We start from the raw sequence: 19,836 nt of genomic DNA, 5'->3' as shown, positions 1-19,836 counted from the left end.
GCTTTCTTGGCACACTCTTGACACTGTGGATCTCAGAATACCGAATTCCCTAACGTTTTCCTGAATGAAATATCCCATGTGTCTAGCTCCAACTACTATTTCGCGTTCAAAGTGTGTTAGTTGCCGTCGTGCGGCCATGATCGCACCGGGTACTTTTCGCATAAATCACTTTGGATCAAATGACAGTTCTGCCAATGCACTGTCCTTTTACATCTCGCGTATGAGATACTACCGACATGTGTGTATGTGAATGTGGCTATCACATAATTTTTATTACCTGACCGTATGAGGTATGGCATCGTATTAACACCAGTTTGCTATACAGGTAACAGGACCAACTTGAACATATTTATTTTTAGTCAATAAAATAATAGGAGCAAGTCATGGACGGACATTAACTCATCTTATAGGTTAGGAGAAAATAAAACATGTCACTGACATTCACAGACTGACCGAGCACCATAGGAACTTGTACAAAGATAAAGATGCTGACATCATAAAAATGCCATTTCGTTGTCACGACACTGAGGCAGTATCGAACTGTTATGTGGGAGACAGTAGGTGGAGCTTCTGCTACTTAACTGCAAGTGTCCATTCGTTGGTTTGCAGAGTTTATCGTCGCCTCATATCGGGCTGCTCCTCACCACTCTCTCCAGCCGTTATCTTGTTCATATGGAATCGTACTTCCGTTTAATTACATTACTTACACTTATACATAAGTCTTGTCACCTGAAACTTCGTATTACTCATTTCGCAGAGTTGTAATGGCCTGACAATCGCCGTAGCACGATCTGCACAGGTCAGCTGGTTGATAAATTTAAAATTTTAACAATTTAACCCGAACCTAGACGGTTTTCATTTTAAATTTTTATTTTAAGTTATTGATCTCTATTTCCGAGGAACAACGTTCCAAAAGATGCTTGATTAGGTTTTGTTGAGGATCGTGAATGGTGCCTTTAATTTGACTGGTACTTTGATTCCGGACGTTGATGCGGAAACAAGGTCTCGTCGCCAGGATCAATGTGGTTGAAAAACGGGACCGAGTTGAATATTTTCCACAGTCCTTGACTACTATTCGTCAGTTACAATTGAAAGTCTAGATGATCGTTCTTCATCATGGACGTCTCTTCGATTGCTACTGAATATGGTACACTATTTTCTAATTTTCATCCATCACAATTCCGTAAACTTTGTTTAACGGTCTGTAGGTTGCAATAAAACGTACTATGTTCGTATTAAGCATCCGTATTACGCAATGTACCCCGTACCTGGATGGATCGCTTATTCTCACACACGTTTTAAAATCACACATATAAACAATAAACGACTATTACCACTCACTATTAGTGTCGTACTAGCGTCAACGATTAGGAAGGTGTATGACACAGCGGCGGCGGTTGGCAAATAATTCCGCATCTCGTCAGATCAAAATGTTCCTTACACTTACAATGATCTTCGTAGTTATGGACTAATTTGTTTCAGAACTGTATGGAGCTGAACAGAGATTTAATAGGGTCTACAAGACATCATACCAATTATAGTTTACACTAGGGCTATTCTGCACACATGCAAGGACTTTGCCTGTATAACTGTGAATGAAACTGGCATTACCACCAATTTAAAAAAAATAATAAAAATAAAATAGGAGCCTCCATAATGACTGTATCGAGAACGTCTGAGAGGTTTAAAAACTAATTAACAACACCAAAGTAGCGTTACCAGTATTAATCGAGAACCAACAGCAGGAAATAGCAATTCTTCAGACACAGCGTCAAGGACAAATGATAGTATAGCGAGCGCAGAAGTAAAAACAGCAGCGTACTCTCAGGAGAAATAGGAGTTCATTTCTGCATCAGCTAAAAACTGGAAACTTCTCAGCGGCAAGAAATATCACAGTGCTCCTAAGAAACGTCATTTTATTTTTTTAAGTCATCAGCCTTTAGGCTGATTGGATGTCGTCCTATTTCTTCCTACCTTGTGCTACTCAAAACCGTTTGTAATGCTATTACATAATGTAATCTTCGCCTATACTTTTAATGTCCTCTATTGATCGTCGCAGCGCCTGGAAGCCGTAGCAGATGACCCGTCTAACCCTCCTTCTCGTTAGCGTCATACACTGACCTCTTTCATCACCTATTCGTTATAATACCTCTACATTTCTTAACTTAACTGCCGACTTCATTTTTAACATTTCTCTTCATATTTCAGATGCTGATATTTTGTTGTTCTCCTAGTCGACAGTTTTTTGTGTTACACATAGATACAATTCGTGGTTTCATAAGTTAAACAAGTCCACTTCCAGAATGAAATTTTCACTCTGCAGCTTAGCGTGCGCTGTATCAAACTTCCTGGCAGATTAAAACTGTTTCTGGGATCGAGACTCGAACTTGAGTCATTTGCCTTTCGCGGACAAGTGCTCCACCACTTCTGTCGGTAGAACTCCTGCCCACGAAAAGCAAAGGTCCCGAGTTCGTGTACCGGTCGGGCACACGGTTTTAATCTGCCAGGAAGTTTGATACAGTGCACGCTAAGCTGCAGAGTGAAAATTTCATTCTGGAAATGGACTCTATTAGCCACATTTGGAGATTTTTTTCCTGAACAAAGTATTAGACAACTTCGCTGGCAAGGTCACGCTCGCCGGCCTGTGTGGCCATGCGGTTCTAGGCGCTTCAGCCTGGAACCGCGTGACCGCTACGGTCGCAGGTTCGAATCCTGCCTCGGGCATGGATGTGTGTGGTGTCCTTAGGTTAGTTAGGTTTAAGTAGTTCTAAGTTCTAGGGGACTGATGTCCACAGATGTTAAGTCCCATAGTGCTCAGAGCCATTTGAACCAAGGTCACGCTCATCATCAGTAATCTGAAGACTTATCTGTGTTACAACCTAACGGTTCTGTTTCAATGTAGGGTGTAAGTGGCTTTAATTATTTTCGGTACTTTTAATGTCTGCAACTGCTTCTGCTGAGTATTGCCAGTTACATCTTCGTAGTAACTTTGTGCCACTGTCTTCAATATTTCAACAAAATTGTTTAATTTTGTTCAAATTAATTATGTTGCATTAGGTCTCATTAGCATGAAGCTAATCATCGGACAACGATCCCTAGTCGTTTAAAATTCTGCCCACGGTGCACGACTTGGACTAATTCTCGCTGCAAAATTCAAAATGCCAATGACATGTAGTTCATTCAGCAACGAGAAGACACGCTAATTGGGGGTAGTTGGGGTGATTCCTAATTTCTTGATGGGATGTGCACAGTTGTCAAGACCATGCGTGCACGTATTATGCTGATTTGGGGTAAGTTGTTTCTGGACCACTTACTGTTTAACTCTTCAGTTTTGTGTTGTGAAAAGGCAAGATTTTTCTGTTTCTATTCTTTACGGAAGTTATGAACGTAGTGTACGACTTTTCTGATCTGTGGTGGTACCACTTGCTACTCTCCTTATAGGTGACTCACTTCAAGGTCTCTTGCGACTGCTGTGCTACTCATTTTAGTACCTGCTAGCTTACAATTATGTTTTATACTGGCCACATACCCATAGCAGGAGGACACATGATTCCATTAATACCTGGCGAAAGATAATTCCAGTGGTTAGTTCGTGTATTTTCAGCCAGTAAGAAATGGTGCGAGCTGGCATTACGACTGTTCGCCGAGTGCTATTCACAGTGATAACGAAAATCATGGGCTAGCGATATTCACCTAAACAGGTGGCGGTGGTAACGCGTAAACAAGGTATAAAAAAGGTAGTGCATTTGTGCAGCTGCCATTTGAAAACAGGTGACTTTGTGAAAAGTTTTCCGACGTGATAAAGGCCGCACGACAGGAGTTGGAAGACCTTGAACACGGATGGCTGTTGGAGCTAAATGCACGGGACTTTCAGTTTAGGAAATCGTTAGGCAGTTAAATATTCTAAGATCCATAGTGTCAAAACTCTCCCGAGAATACCAGATTTCGGGCTTTAGCTCCCACCAAGGACAACGTTGTTGCCGACGGCCTTTACTTAACGACCGAGAGCAGGGGTGTCTATATAGGGTTTTCAGCGATAAGAGACGAGCAACACTGCGTGAAATAAACACAGAAATCAACATGGGACGTACGACGAACGTATCCGTTAGGGCAGGGCGGGGAAATTTGGCGTTAGTGGGCTATGGCAGCAGACGACCGACGCGAGTACCTTTGCTACCAGCATGACATCGCCTGTAGAGTCTCTCCTGGACTCACTATCATATCGGTTGGGTCCTAGATGTTTGGAAAACTCTGATCGGGTGAGTCCCTATTTCAATTGGTAAGAGATAATGGTAGTTTCTAGTGTAGCGCAGCCCCTGCGAAGACATGGCACTGTTCAATTTGGTGGAGGCTCCATATTGGTGTGTAATGGAACAGCTTATTAATTAAAAATAGTTATCTTCAGATACTTGGAGACCATTTCCAGCCATTCATGGGCTTTATGTTCCTGAATACTCTCAACATGTCCTCTTTTATTACAGAAAAAGCAAATAGCCTGGCGTGATGGGCAATTCTCAAGCGAATGTCTAGTAGCACACCGCGGGCATGATTTTAGCACTGCATTTGCTTCCTTGCACGGCACACGTGGCTGAGAGCCTGGCGGCAGCGGCGCGGCCGGGCGCGAGGACTGTTTACTGCTCCGTGCAGCTCGCCCGGCGGGCTGGTTAACCTGACACACGACTGCTGAAGTTTCAAATGATTCCCAAGCAAAGTCAAGTGTGTCCTGCCGATCCAATATGTCCATCACTTGTTGAAGGGAGCGATTGACTAGTTTCAAAATCTGTTCCCTCATACGAACATCAGAAACGTTCTGTGCAATTGCATCACATACCATAGTATCTGAATAAGGGAGTCCACATTGACACTCAAAAGCACAATCCCTAGTAAGGCCTTGCAAAGTTGCAACCCACTCCCAATTAGTCTGACCTGCTGTACGTTTTGTACGAAAGGAGGTATACCTTTTCGCAACTGCATTGACTGATTCTTTGAAATATGCATCTAATACAGACAAAATTTCGTGGTACGACAGAGTTGCTACGTCGCGTCAGGGAAATAATTTGACTATCACACGGTACGTTTTGACGCCGACCAATGATAGCAAAAAAGGCTGCCGCTCATTACCTTGAATTCTGTAGGCGGCGAGACGGAATCCAAATTGGCGTGACCACTACGTCCAGCTTTCCAGTGCAGCATCAAAAGGTCGAAAAGTTGGTGCAACAGCGTGTTGTGGCGGCGTTAGCGGTGGAGCGGCGGCTGCCGCATCGTTTTGCATTGCACGTTGACCCTGGACGCGCTGTCCAAGGACATCCAGTAAGGCCTGCGTCTGCTGATTCTGTAAGCGATAAAATTCGGACAGTACATCTGGAGATTGTGGCGAAGCCATTACACAAGTAAATCAGGGCAATATCGATAAGAACGCGTTTTTGCCTCGTCGCCACTGTTTTGGTTGGCAGGAGAGCCAACACCATGTTACTACAGGAGGCCCAAAGGCACGCATTTTAGCTCATGCAGGCTGGCGTGAGGTCTGGAACAGGACAAGGAAACTAGAATTTAGAAAAACAGACGTAGCTGGTGGAATACTTAACTTTAATCCATTAATGAAGAACGGTGTCTTGACGGTACATGAATCAATATCAATAATAACTGATAATGGCGCCTTGCTGGGTCGTAGCAAATGACGTAGCTGAAGGCTAGGCTAAACTATCGTCTCGGCAAATGACAAATGAGAGCGTATTTTGTCAGTGAGCTATCGCTAGCCAAGTCGGTTGTACAACTGGGCGAGTGCTAGGACGTCTCTCTAGACCTGCTGTGTGGCGGTGCTCGGTCTGCAATCACTGATAGTGGCGACACGCGGGTCCGACGTATACTAACGGACCGCGGCCGATTTAAAGGCTACCACCTAGCAAGTGTGGTGTCTGGCGGTGACACCACAGTCTCGACCTCTACTTCTACGCCGCGTGCTACATGTGAGTTTTCGGAAGGTTCCTCCCTCATCTGACGTGTCGTGGGTCTAGGGACATTCTCCGAGTCACGTCCATGATCCCGTAACACGGTCTGCTCTTGCGTGAACACGTCATTGTTACGCTCCGAACTTGAAAACAACTCCCGGCGGGCCACCAACACGTACGTCATCGGCAGTTGCGTGGGAACTTCTCGCTGTGACGCGGCGTTGTATGCACTCCGAGAGGATATGTCCTTCTCCACCGCAGCCAGAACAGGTCCGTGGCTAGGTCCACATCCTCCAATGTATAAATAAGAAGGGATATGTTTATTAAGGACGATCCGCACCTGTTGGACGCCGTTTAGCACAGGATAGGTGCTAAAACTTGCCCAGCGTTCAGGCGTATGACTAAGTACCATTCCATATGGTCGCAGCGGCTCAGTAACCATCGATTCTGGCACCTCAAACGGCAATTCAAAGATCCGAATGACCCTCACACCCAAGCCTGAAGGAGCTACTGTTACATCGCTGATATGGCAATCAGAGTGTGAGCAGTGGAGAGAGTTCTTTCACACGCAGCTTCATCGGTCATCTTTACGTACATTGTACTGCTTACAATGGACAGGTGTATTCCAGTTATGTCTGCAGCAGGTAAACGAACTTCTTCCCTAAAAAACGCTCTATTTCGAAAGCTTTGGGTCTGGAGTATTCGTCGTCGAACGTAAACTGGAGCGTAGTCTTTCGAAAATTGTGTGCCATGGCGATCGAGTCAGACAACAACACTGCGAGTACCGGCGGTGTAAAGACTTCTCGTCCACGCGCGCCCGCGGCCGGGACAGCAGGTTCGTGCCGCGTCACCGCCTAAAGCAGACTGTCTGAGCCACAGAGGGCACTAAGGATAGTGCGACTGCAGGGACTATCTCGCGCACGCCTCCCGCGAGTCCCACATTCTCAGCTTGTATGTCCACACACTTCATCCATAGTGTCCCACCTCAACACACTCATTACTCGAGGAAGAAATCCTCACCAAGTCCCGTACGAGGTCGGGGAATAGCATCCGCACAGAAGAAGAAGGTCATGGCCAGTATTGCCAGAACGATATACTTATATGGATATGGTGTCTGTTCTTTCGGACATGCCCGAAAGAACAGACACCATATCCATATAAGTATAAAGTCCTAGTCTTTCTTCCGGCCTTCCCGGAAGTACTCAGTACAGCACGACATTTCATTTAACATTGCGGTGAGGCATTTTGCGGTCGGCACAAATCTCTGAGTTCGGCAGAATCGTGTTGGCAGTACTACTTTTCCTTCGCTATTTGTTCCTGTTATGAAAGACGTTCACCGATCCAGTGGTCGTTTGCCGAAAAAGAGGAAGTTTAGCGATCTGTCGTAACAATCCGTTAAAAAGAAAGGGAATGACAGAAGAGAGGGATGAGAATTCTCAATTCACTTAAGCAACAGGGCCTGCGTATTTGCAATGAAACGACATCACAAGACCAAGCAGAAGGGATTTAAAGATTTAGTTTACAATGAAAGTGCAAAAAATTACAACGATCGTCAGACGGGATTCATTGTTCTGTACATCAAAAAGCACTTTCAGCTAAATCTGCAGTCCTGGAGCATGTGAAGAAATTGGTGATAAGAATAGTAAAACTTCTGAAGCCGCATGCATTAGTCCATTGTCAGTTGTCACATTTTCCAATGGAACTGAATGAAGAGTATGGAGACCTCATATATTACTGCGAAGTAGATGGTTAAGTCAAGGAACATGCCTGGAACGATTTTGGGATTTTAAACGAGCTATTGTTGAATTTCTGAAGGGAAAGGGGTGCAGGAACTTACTAGTTTTATACAGATTTTGAGGACACTGTAAATCTTTCATCTGTTTCCGAGCTGTTTTTGAAAACATGTGGCTTACAAATGGATCTGTTTTTGGAGGGGGTTCGCCTTGAGCAGTACACATTTTATGTTTTCTTCTGTTTACCGGACATATTTTGTTCAAGATTCAGCATCACCAGTGGGCTTTATATTTTCTTTCTGCTAAACATTGAAAATGCTCTGCCGGCCGCTGTGGCCGAGCGGTTCTAGGCACTTCAGTCCGGAACCGCACTGCTGCTACGGTCGCAGGTTCGAATCCTGCCTCGGGCATGGATGTGTGTTCTGTCCTTAGGTAGGTTTAAGTAGTTCTAAGTCTAGGGGACTGATGACCTCAGATGTTGAGTCCCATAGTGCTCAGAGCCATTTGAACCATTTTGAAAATGCTCTTTAGTACTTGTAACACACATAAATTTGAGCTTTTAAGACAGTATTCATAAATTTGAGCAGCAAACGAAGTTCTACATATATACTTCGCACCATATGTTGTGGTTTCCCTGCGATTTTACGTTTTTTTTTTTTTTTATAGCACTTGCTTTATTTCACAGTGTGTCGTCTGCAACCATGTAGAACTTAATGTAGAAAAGTTATTTACATTGAAATTTTACGAGAATGTTATGGTTAGGCTAGACATTAACTAACCCTAAGTCGAACATTGTGTGTGAGTGTGTGGTTTTGCAAATATGTTTCGCTTAAATTTTCTGGTTTTCTCATCAACTTCAGTGCGGAGACTTGCGCTATGTAACTTTCACTGTCACCGTCTGTAAACTACGGAAACCGGATGGCTGAACGAATAAGAAAGGTTCAGTGCTACAGAAATTCACTGGGTGTTTTACAGAGTTCATCTTTAACAGGCAGAGGTATCAGTGACTAGAGAAATGTTAGGAAATCAGACCTAGCAGTGCGGCTTTACATGTCGGTTGCGCTCTTTGCGTCTCGCGCAGCATTACCTGGTGCCATCCTCTTGAATGTAATTGCGGCTCTACCGCAGGCGCTTGTGGCTGGAATCCTCCCAGCGATCTCCAGCACACTTTATCCAGCCAAGCGAGAATCCTCTTAAGAGCGTCCACCTTGCACTCCGCAGCAGAATTAAAAACAAAACGGCCTGTGTGGCGGCCGCACCAAATTACGTGGAATATTTACAGAGTAAGTATTACTGTGGTGGAACAAGAAGGAATCTCGCTTCTACCTTATGAGACATTTCCCTTTATTTATAGGGACCCTTAACATCAGTATACCTTAGCATTAGGCCGAGATCAATGTATTTCCGTGGCTCGAGTTTCGTCTCATGAAGCCAGTGGGCTATAAATATTCAGGTAACAGTTTCAAAGTTAAACGAGCTATAGATTGCTCAAGATCGAGTCGCTACTATGCAGGGATGTGGAAAGAGGTAATAGAAGTTCAGAAGCACAGCAACAATATTAACAGGAAAGGAGAAGGACTAAGAGAATCTGTGGATCTTAATGCTCGGTAAAGGAAACAACGCAACTCGTTTCCACATTAAAGGCTCCATAGCATACATCGGCGCGGCTCCGTGATCTTAGGCAGCGGTCTGATGACGTCAGAAGCGACTATTACTTGAAACAAACAGTTAGGCGTGCTGAGCATGCTTAACTTTCAAATTGCTACTGAGTCTTCGTAGCCTCCGATGATGACTGCCGCACTGGGACACAAAATTTTAGAGACAAAAATACGATTTGTACCAGACCTAACGTCAATAAAACAAAAATCAGCAGTAATGGTGCCGTCATAGTCTGCTTTGTATAGCCATGGTAGGTGACATATCAGTTTTCAGAAGACACTCCAATATTATTGATAAGTATTGCTCACCTAGGGCGAAAATTATATTGAGGTGACAAAGGTCATGCGATACCTCCTAATATCGTGTCCCACCTCCTTTTGCCCAATGCAGCTCGAGTCAGCCATAGTGCCAGTAGTGTCAGTCTCGTCCTAATCGCCGTCTGCTTCAAGTCTGCTGTGCAGCGAGCCACCTTAATTTAAGTATTAACTATATTTTTCTTACTTGTCCTTCTTCCGTGTGTTTTTGCTTTTAGGAAGCTTTATTTGTCGAGTGCTATTAATAGTGTTCCGTAGATTTCGTGCTTGGTTTGAATACAGTCAGAGAGAGTCCCTTTAGTCAACCATAGTGCCAGTAGTGCTAGTGTTTGTTTTCAATACAGTCCAGAGACAGGTAGTGCTGTTTTCTTTGTTTTCTACAAGAAGTGGCTAGCAATCACAGTTTAGTCAATAATCAGCCGCCTTTAGTGAATTAGCAGTCTAGTTAAAAGCTGATTGACTCTCTTCAGTAAATTGATTCCTTAGGATGGATAGGATGTGTTACTGCTGTGTACGGACGCAGGAGGAGTTGGCCACTGTTCGCGAACAGCTGAACGTGTTGATGGCCGCGTTCAGCCGTCTTCAGGCTGATGCCTCGGAGTGTAGCGGCAGTGGGGAGTCTGGTGCGTCACAAGGTACACCCCAGGTGTTACATGCTTCACCCACTGTCCCTGCTGTCGAGACATCTTCGCGGGTACCGGGCGCGGTTGGGCCACCCTCTCCCCAAGGGGAGTGGCGGGTTCAGCGGCGTTCGCGGCGCACGAGGCGAAGGGTAAATGTGGAGGCTGGCCGTGTGGCATCGCCCGCTCTGCCTGTGAGTGAACATGTGGTCGCTCCTTCAGCAAGGTCCGAGCAGGCACACGGGGGGAGGGGTTTATTAGTTATTGGGAGCTCCAAAGTTAGGCGGGTGATGGAGCCCCTTAGGGAAATAGCGAAAAGGTCGGGGAAGAAGGCCAGTGTTCACTCTGTCTGCTTGCCGGGGGGTCTCATCCGAGATGTGGAGAAGGCCCTACCGGCGGCGATAGAGAGCACTGGGTGCACCCGACTGAAAATTGTTGCTCATGTCAGCACCAATGACTCCTGCCGTCTGGGTTCAGAGGTCATCCTCAGTTCGTACAGGCGGTTGGCGGAATTGGTGAAGGCGGAAAGCCTCACTCGCGGGGTGGCATCAGAGCTAACTATTTGTAGTATCGTTCCCAGAACCGATCGCGGTCCTCTGGTTTGGAACCGAGTGGAAGGCTTAAACCAGAGGCTCAGACGATTCTGCGGATATCTGGGGTGCAAATTTCTTGACCTCCGCTATCGGGTGGAGAAATGTAGGGTCCCCCTGAATAGGTCAGGCGTGCACTACACGCCGGAAGCGGCTACAAGGGTAGCGGAGTACGTGTGGAGTGCACATGGGGATTTTTTTAGGTTAGAGAATTCCCTCCCTAGGCCCGACAAGACGCCTCCTGAGACGCGGCAAGGTAGGAGTAGGCAAAATGCAACAGGGAATAACAATATTAATGTGCCAATAGTAAACTGCAGGAGCGTCTATAGAAAGGTCTCAGAACTGCTCTCATTAATAAACGGTCACAACGCCCATATAGTACTAGGGACAGAAAGTTGGCTGAAACCAGACGTAAACAGTAATGAAATCCTAAACTCAGATTGGAATGTATACCGCAGAGACAGGCTGGACAGTGAAGAGGGAGGCGTGTTTACAGCGATAAGAAGTGCAATAGTATCGAAGGAAATTGACGGAGATCCTAAATGTGAAATGATTTGGGTGAAGGTCACGGTTAAAGCAGGCTCAGACATGGTAATTGGATGTCTTTATAGGCCCCCTGGCTCAGCAGCTGTTGTGGCTGAGCATCTGAAGCATAATTTGGAAAATATTTCGAGTAGATTTCCCCACCATGTTATAGTTCTGGGTGGAGATTTTAATTTGCCGGATATAGACTGGGAGACTCAAACGTTCATAACGGGTGGCAGGGACAAAGAATCCCGTGAAATTTTTTTAAGTGCTTTGTCTGAAAACTACCTTGAGCAGTTAAACAGAGAACCGACTCGTGGCGATAACATATTAGACCTTCTGGTGACAAACAGAGCCGAACTATTTGAAACAGTTAATGCAGAACAGGGAATCAGCGATCATAAAGCGGTTACGGCATCGATGATTTCAGCCGTAAATAGAAATATTAAAAAAGATAGGAAGATTTTTCTGTTTAACAAAAGTGACAAAAAGCAGATTACAGAGTACCTGACGGCTCAACACAAAGGTTTTGTCTCAAGTACAGATAGTGTTGAGGATCAGTGGACAAAGTTGAAAACCATCGTACAATATACGTTAGATGAGTATGTGCCAAGCAAGATCGTAAGAGATGGAAAAGAGCCACCGTGGTACAACAACCGAGTTAGAAAACTGCTGCGGAAGCAAAGGGAACTTCACAGCAAACATAAACATAGCCAAAGCCTTCCAGACAAACAAAAATTACGCGAAGCGAAATGTAGTGTGAGAAGGGCTATGCGAGAGGCGTTCAATGAATTCGAAAGTAAAATTCTATGTACTGACTTGGTAGAAAATCCTAAGAAATTCTGGTCTTATGTCAAAGCGGTAGCTGGATCATAACAAAATGTCCAGACACTCTGTGACTAAAATGGTACTGAAACAGAGGATAACAGACTAAAGGCCGAAATACTAAATGTCTTTTTCCAAAGGTGTTTCACAGAGGAAGACTGCACTGTAGTTCCTTCTCTAGATTGTCGCACAGATGACAAAATGGTAGATACCGAAATAGACGACAGAGGGATAGAGAAACAATTAAAATCGCTCAAAAGAGGAAAGGCCGCTCGACCTGATAGGATACCAGTTCTATTTTACACAGAGTACGCGAAGGAACTTTCCCCCTTCTTGCAGCGGTGTACCGTAGGTCTCAGGAAGAGCGTAGCGTTCCGAAGGATTGGAAAAGGGCACAGGTCATCCCCGTTTTCAAGAAGGGACGTCGAACAGATGTGCAGAACTATAGACCTATATCTCTAACGTCGATCAGTTGTACAATTTTGGAACGCGTGTTATGTTCGAGTATAATGACTTTCCTGGAGACTAGAAATCTAATCTGTAGGAATCAGCATGGGTTTCGAAAAAGACGGTCGTGTGAAACCCAGCTCGCGCTATTCGTCCACGAGACTCAGAGGGCCATAGACACGGGTTCCCAGGTAGATGCTGTGTTTCTTGACTTCCGCAAGACGTTCGATACAGATCCCTGCAGTCGTTTAATGAACAAAGTTAGAGCATATGGACTAACAGACCAATTGTGTGATTGGATTGAGGAGTTCCTAGATAACAGAACGCAGCATGTCATTCTCAATGGAGAGAAGTCTTCCGAAGTAAGAGTGATTTCAGGTGTGCCACAGGGGAGCGTCAAGGGACCGTTGCTGTTCACAATATACATAAATGACCTGGTGGATGACATCGGAAGTTCACTGAGGCTTTTTGCAGATGATGCTGTGGTGTACTATAAGGTTGTAACAATGGAAAATTGTACTGAAATGCAGGAGGATCTGCAGGGAATTGACGCATGGTGCAGGGAATGGCAATTGAATCTCAATGTAGACAAGTGTAATGTGCTGCGAATACATAGAAAGATAGATCCCTTATCATATAGCTACAAAATAGCAGGTCAGCAACCGGAAGCAGTTAATTCCATAAATTATCTGGGAGTACGCATTAGGAGTGATTTAAAATGGAATGATTATATAAAGTTGATCATCGGTAAAGCAGATGCCAGACTGAGATTCATTGGAAGAATCCTAAGGAAATGCAATCCGAAAACAAAGGAAGTAGGTTACAGTACGCTTGTTCGCCCACTGCTTGAATATTGCTCAGCAGTGTGGGATCCGTACCAGATAGGGTTGATAGAAGAGATAGAGATGATCCAACGGAGAGCAGCGCGCTTCGTTACAGGATCATTTAGTAATCGCGAAAGCGTTACGGAGATGATGGATAAACTCCAGTGGAAGACTCTGTAGGAGAGACGCTCAGTATCTCGGTAGGGGCTTTTGTTAAAGTTTCGAGAACATACCTTCACCGAAGAGTCCAGCAGTATATTGCTCCCTCCTACGTATATCTCGCGAAGAGACCATGAGGATAAAATCAGAGAGATTAGAGCCCACACAGAAGCATACAGACAATCCTTCTTTCCACGAACAATACGAGACTGGAATAGAAGGGAGAGCCTATAGAGGTACTCAGGGTACCCTCCGCCACACAGCGTCAGGTGGATTGCGGAGTATGGATGTAGATGTAGATGTAGATGTAGAGGCATGGACTAAAAAATGTTGGAAGTCCCCTGCAGAGGCCATGCTGACTCTATAACCGTCCATAATTTATCGAGGAAGTCTTGCCAGTGCTGGCTGTTGTCCACGAAATGACCTCACCATTACATCCCATAAATGTTCTATGACATTCATACCGGGTGATATATGTGTCCAAATAAGTCACAAAAATTATCCAAAATGTTATTCCAACCAACTGCGAACCATTGTGGACCGGTGACATGAGTCGTTGTTCGGAAAAATGAAGGACATGGATGGGTGCACGTGGTATACAAGAAGCCGTGCATAACCATTTGTAGTCAGTGATCAGTCCATATGCACCCAGTGTAGTGATTGTAAACACAGCCCAGGGCTTTACTGAGCCACCATGAGCTCGCACAGTGCATCTTTGGCAACTTGTATCCATGTCTTCGTGGGGTCTGCGCCATACTCGAACCTTACCATCAGATCTTTACAACTGAAATCGGAGCTTACCTGACTAGTCCACGGTTTTCCAGTTGTCTAGGGTCCAACCGATGTAGTCATGCGCCCAGCACACACGCTGCAGACGATGTTATGCTGTTAGCAAAGTTACTCGCATAGATCGTCTGCTGCCATAGCTCATTACCGCAAAATTTCACCGCACTGTCCTAACACATACGTTCGTCGTAGTTCCCCCATAGACTTCTGAAACTATTTAATGCAGTGCTGCTTGTCTGACGACTCCACGCAAACGCTGCTGCTCTCGGTCGTTAAGTAAAGGCCGTCGGCCACTGCGTTGTCCTTGATGGGAAGTACTGCCTGAAATTTGGTATTCTCATCACACTTTTGAGACTGTGGATCTCGGAATATTGAATTCCCTAACGATTTCTGAAATGTAATGTCTCACGCGTCTAGCTCCGACTACCATTCCACGTTCAGAGTGTGTTAATTCCCGTCATGCGCCGTAATTGCGTTGATTTTCACGTGAATCGCCTGATTACAAAACAGTTCCTCCAATGCACTGTGCTCTTGTACATTTTGTACGCCATACTGCTGTCATCTGTATATGTTCATATCGCTATCCAATGATTTATGTCACCTCAGTGCATAATATTTAGCAAGAAAAACGTGGGATAACCGCTCCTGGAGCGGCGGTACGTAAATGCTCTGAACGAAAGAAAAAAAAAAAAAATAGCACCAGAGAGCCATGAGGCAAGAAAGAAATTTATTCTAGAAATGATAAATAATGGTGTACTTGTTCTAGTACCTCGCTCCAGTAACTACTGTGGACGTTTAGTCATTTCCTGGTCTGAGGGCAGGTCCCGTCAGGAGTTGGGGAAGAGACTTGTCGGTCGTGGCCCGCGCCTAGCGGTGAGGCTACGACAGCAGTGCTCGCAAATATTAGGAGCGCCGCTTAGCGGCTGTCGTCTTCGTCCACGCTTTCTGGTGGGCTTTCTAACTCGTTGGGCAGGGATGCCAGTGCTGCTTCAGGTAAGATGATTCCCAGAACAGTTCACAAACTTCAAAGGAGATTAACAAACGATTCCTTCACGGGCGACCTTATCACATTTGCAACAAGTGGCTTCGCCCTTCCATCCTAAAGTGGTGTGCCCAAAGCGCTGACATTTAAAACAGTACACTGAGATGGGGACATAGGGCTGCACACTTAAGTGAAGGAAACCTACCTTGACATGTGTTGAAAGTTTTGTGCTATTGAAAGTGGGGATAAATGAGTGTGAATAGACCATATCTCCATATAACCTTTTCATTGTACTTTGCACATCAACAGTACCTTCTTGGGCCCTCTCAGCTTTCAGTTCCGCTTTGGAAAATTTTACAAGGTATCTACTCCTTTGCTGCAGCTGAAGGAGCTGTGTAGCTTTGTTTCAATGGCATATTCCTGAAGACATCTAATTTACTGAAGACTCGTTGCGTGTTGGGAATGAGAAGTTCCCACAAACAGTGTCCATTGCACAATCGCGTTACAGACTTGAAAGTACCACAGGTTTCCTCTAAACCTTTTGCATAAAGGAAAGTGAAAATTTCGCAAAAACATCCTTTTCCCGTTTTCCCATTAAAAACACAATTTGGCTAGCATTATGTTGCTATAAACGGACGCACTCTGAATAAATCCTGAATCAGGAAGTCTGGCTACATGAACCCTCTTGTTAGAATGGTTGTTGATAACCGCCAGCGTGGTACCTAAAGCGTTACGTTCAGGGAGGAAACATAATTTCATTATCACCAACTGTGAAGAAAAAAAGGAAAAAATGCTGAAAGTGATACACGTGGATGAAAATATCATTCATTTTCATCGAAAACTGATCAATGTTCGACTTCATCCGTTTAACAGTACTGAAAATTAAAGCGAATAATGACGAAGCACATTCAAATTTCCGAAATGACAACTGTAAATGTATATTCTCGGTTTACACCAGTAGCCTCCAAATCAATGTCTGAAACTGAATTGTTTAGTTTGTGTCGCAATTTGAATAATGAACAATGCCGTACTAGCTCTAATGGCAGCGCAGTTTGGCTGATGCTGCTGTTGACTGTAGATAAGACTTGTTACAATCACTGATATGATTGTCAGAGGTTGGGTGTTTTGTGTAAACAATGGGTTGGGACCATACTGGTAGGGGTTGGAACAATTTTGGAATCAATATTGATTCATTAGTTAATTGATTAGGATATGTGATCTGTGTCTTCCTTTGTTTGAATAATTCGCGATAACGCGTCCAGGTCGATTACCTATATTCTCATAATTTATTCAGACATTACGTTCTCTGCGAAAAGCGTACCTTTCTTGTTCCTTTCGGTTTTCGGTATAGCTGTTGCATAAATTATATGTTACAGCATAAATAAATGGAGTAAATCTTGTGACACTGGAATTGGCAAAAATTACAATCCATTTTTTATCATGGTGATAAATGCTCATAAGTTCCGTTTCTCTACGAGTCTTCGTATTTTCAAAATTGTAAGTTATAGGTTTTATTTCATGTTTGCGAATGATACGTAATGTTCTACTTAACTAATCACGTGTGCCTCACCTCAGTACATAAATGAATTTTCTATTCACAAGGAAATGAGACACATAAAGTAGTAAAGGAGTTTTGCTATTTGGGGAGCAAAATAACTGATGAAGGTCGAACTAGAGAGGATATAAGATGTAGACTGGCAATGGCAAGGAAAGCGTTTGTGAAGAAGAGAAATTTGTTAACATCAAGTATAGATTTATGTGTCAGAAAGTCATTTCTGAAAGTGTTTGTATGGAGTGTAGCCATGTATGGAAGTGAAACATGGACGATAAATAGTTTGAACAAGAAGTGAATAGAAGCTTTGGAAATGTGGTGCTACAGAAGAATGCTGAAGATTAAATGGGTAGATCACATAACTAATGGGGAGGTATTGAAGAGAATTGGGGAGAAGAGGAGTTTGTGGCACAACTTGACAAGAAGAATGGACCGGTTGGTAGGACATGTTCTGAGGCATCAGGGGATCACAAATTTAGCGTTGGATGGCAGCGTGGAGGGTAAAAATTGTAGAGGGAGACCAAGAGATGAATACACTAAGCAGATTCAGAAGGATGTAGTTTGCAGTAAGTACTGGGAGATGAAGAAGCTTGCACAGGATAGAGTAGCATAGAGAGCTGCATCAAACCAGTCTCAGGACTGAAGACCACAACAACAAAAACGACATGGTTACTTGCTTAAACATGTCTCAGTCTCTAACACTGAGATACAGAACATAATTCAAAACATAATTTTCTATATCCTAATATCTTTTTGGATTTTAAAAAACAGAATTATGAGCTTTGACTATCTGGAAAAATATCTTAAGGAAGGACATTTCCGATTAGGAAATATATGCACAAAGGTACAGTATCGTCTCTAGTTAACATTTGTTTATTTATTTATTCTTCATCTCAAATGGAATTTATTACAGAAATAATTGCTCACTTATCTGATAACCATTTCTAGGTATGCAATTTGATTGTCATTGAATTTCATAACCAAATTAAAATCAAGCAGGCGTCATAGTTTGATAAAATATTGTTTTATGTAAAAAATTATAAAAAGTCACTAGCCTTTGGGTAATGGGTTATCAAAATTTGTTGCTACTCATTACATTACTTCTAAGAACATACTACATGATTCAGTTCTGGCTTACCAGTATAGATGTAGCATGTTTTCTCTGAGACTAGAAACACAAATTAGGATTACTCGACGTGATAAATTGTTTGATTTTTCAATAAACTTGTTATCCTTTTGCATCGTGGCATGGCTTATACGGAGAGTTATGCACTTCAAGGAAAAGTGCCAATAGAACAATTGAATAAATAGTCGTTCTTTTCTTGTGTGTTTTCACTCATAGCTTTATTTCTTTTTGAGACACGTGAGAATGTGTATTCTGTTTAAAAAGAAACAGATGAATCTGATAAAGCAAACGACTGGAATATGATTCTAACGCAGCATCATTGTGAACAAGCTTTTGACGATAACTTCGTGGTGGTCATTGAAGATTTGGCAACAGAGGAATTTATGATGCCAAGTACTGAACACGTATTACGGAAGGGTATTTAATTTAATGTGTCAGTTCAATCTGAGGGTAATGTGAAATTAGTGAGGAAATATTAGTGCTTTTTTTTAGAAACGTTTCGAATAAAATTGACACTACTATGTTGAAATAATGGAATGTCTGTTAATGTGTTGTCTTGTATAAGACATTTTATAAATTTTGTGACTTTGGTGTCACTTCAGCCTGGAAGTATTGACGTAATCATCATCTTTGGAGTTATACCATAAAACTAAAAAAATCTGCTAATGGCAGAAAATCTAGTTATCATGTCTAGCGCTATAAGAAGATGTTGGTAACGTCTTTCGGATTGCGTAAAGTGACCACCTGAAAACTGATATGTCCCTGAATATGCATATAGCACAGAAGAACGTACCTCTAAATAAACGACGTAGTTTCTTTCAAAAGTGCAGCACTACAATAGTTAAACATAAAGCATGGTGTTGCTAAGTGGACAACTTGTGATGCACAGTCTGCAGTGGCGAAGTTGTGGCTTAGCGCACTTTCGATTAGCGAACTGTGTACTGCTAAGCGCCGCCAGTACTGCATTAGTGTAAGACCTGGGCATTGGTCGGTAGCTGCCTTTGGCCCTGATTATTAAAAGTTGTGTGCTGCATCTCTGGAGACTGCGACTGATTATACTAAATAGCGAAATTAGTACAAACATTCACAAGGGAAATTAAAATGTGGAGTTCTCCTCATCAAGGAGCGCTATATTTCGAGTGCTGAATGAAGTGATATGTCGCTGTAAATCTCTTGGTAACCAGCTGTATTAGGCTTTTACATGTACATCAGGTGCAGACTGCACTGACCACACTTTCTTAACATTTCTCGAAACGGACTATGATTCGAATAGGCCCCTTTTTTGGTACTACTTCAGGTAGCTCACATACATCGTCCTTCTTGAGAGTGCGAGAGCATAGCATACTTGATGACTCAGAAATTTAAGAAAAGGAAAGGGAATGTCAGAAACTTCCCACGATGCTTTTAAATCACCAAAAGGTCCAGGACTTTCGTAAAATCTTTAGTATGTAGAACCGTACACCTCAGCAGCAGGTAAATAAAAAAGCCGCTGTTAATTAAAATCAACAGACGCATTCTGAGAAACACGTTATTTATCTGTAGATAATTTAAAATGTGTTTCTGTTATCCACTTATCCTAACTCTGTGAGTTTCAACTGAGGAGTTACTGCTTCACGGTTGATGGACGAACAAAAACTTTCAATATTGTCCATATATCAAGAGCATACCGTGAGCCTTCTAGTTAAGGACCTGATATTGTCTATGGCTGTGCAAAGCAGGCTATGCTTAAAACAGTTCCTTGAAAGA

The sequence above is a fragment of the Schistocerca nitens genome, chromosome 7 (genome assembly GCF_023898315.1).
Source record: "Schistocerca nitens isolate TAMUIC-IGC-003100 chromosome 7, iqSchNite1.1, whole genome shotgun sequence".
Taxonomy (NCBI): domain Eukaryota; kingdom Metazoa; phylum Arthropoda; class Insecta; order Orthoptera; family Acrididae; genus Schistocerca; species Schistocerca nitens.
Note: the sequence above shows the minus strand (reverse complement) of the source record.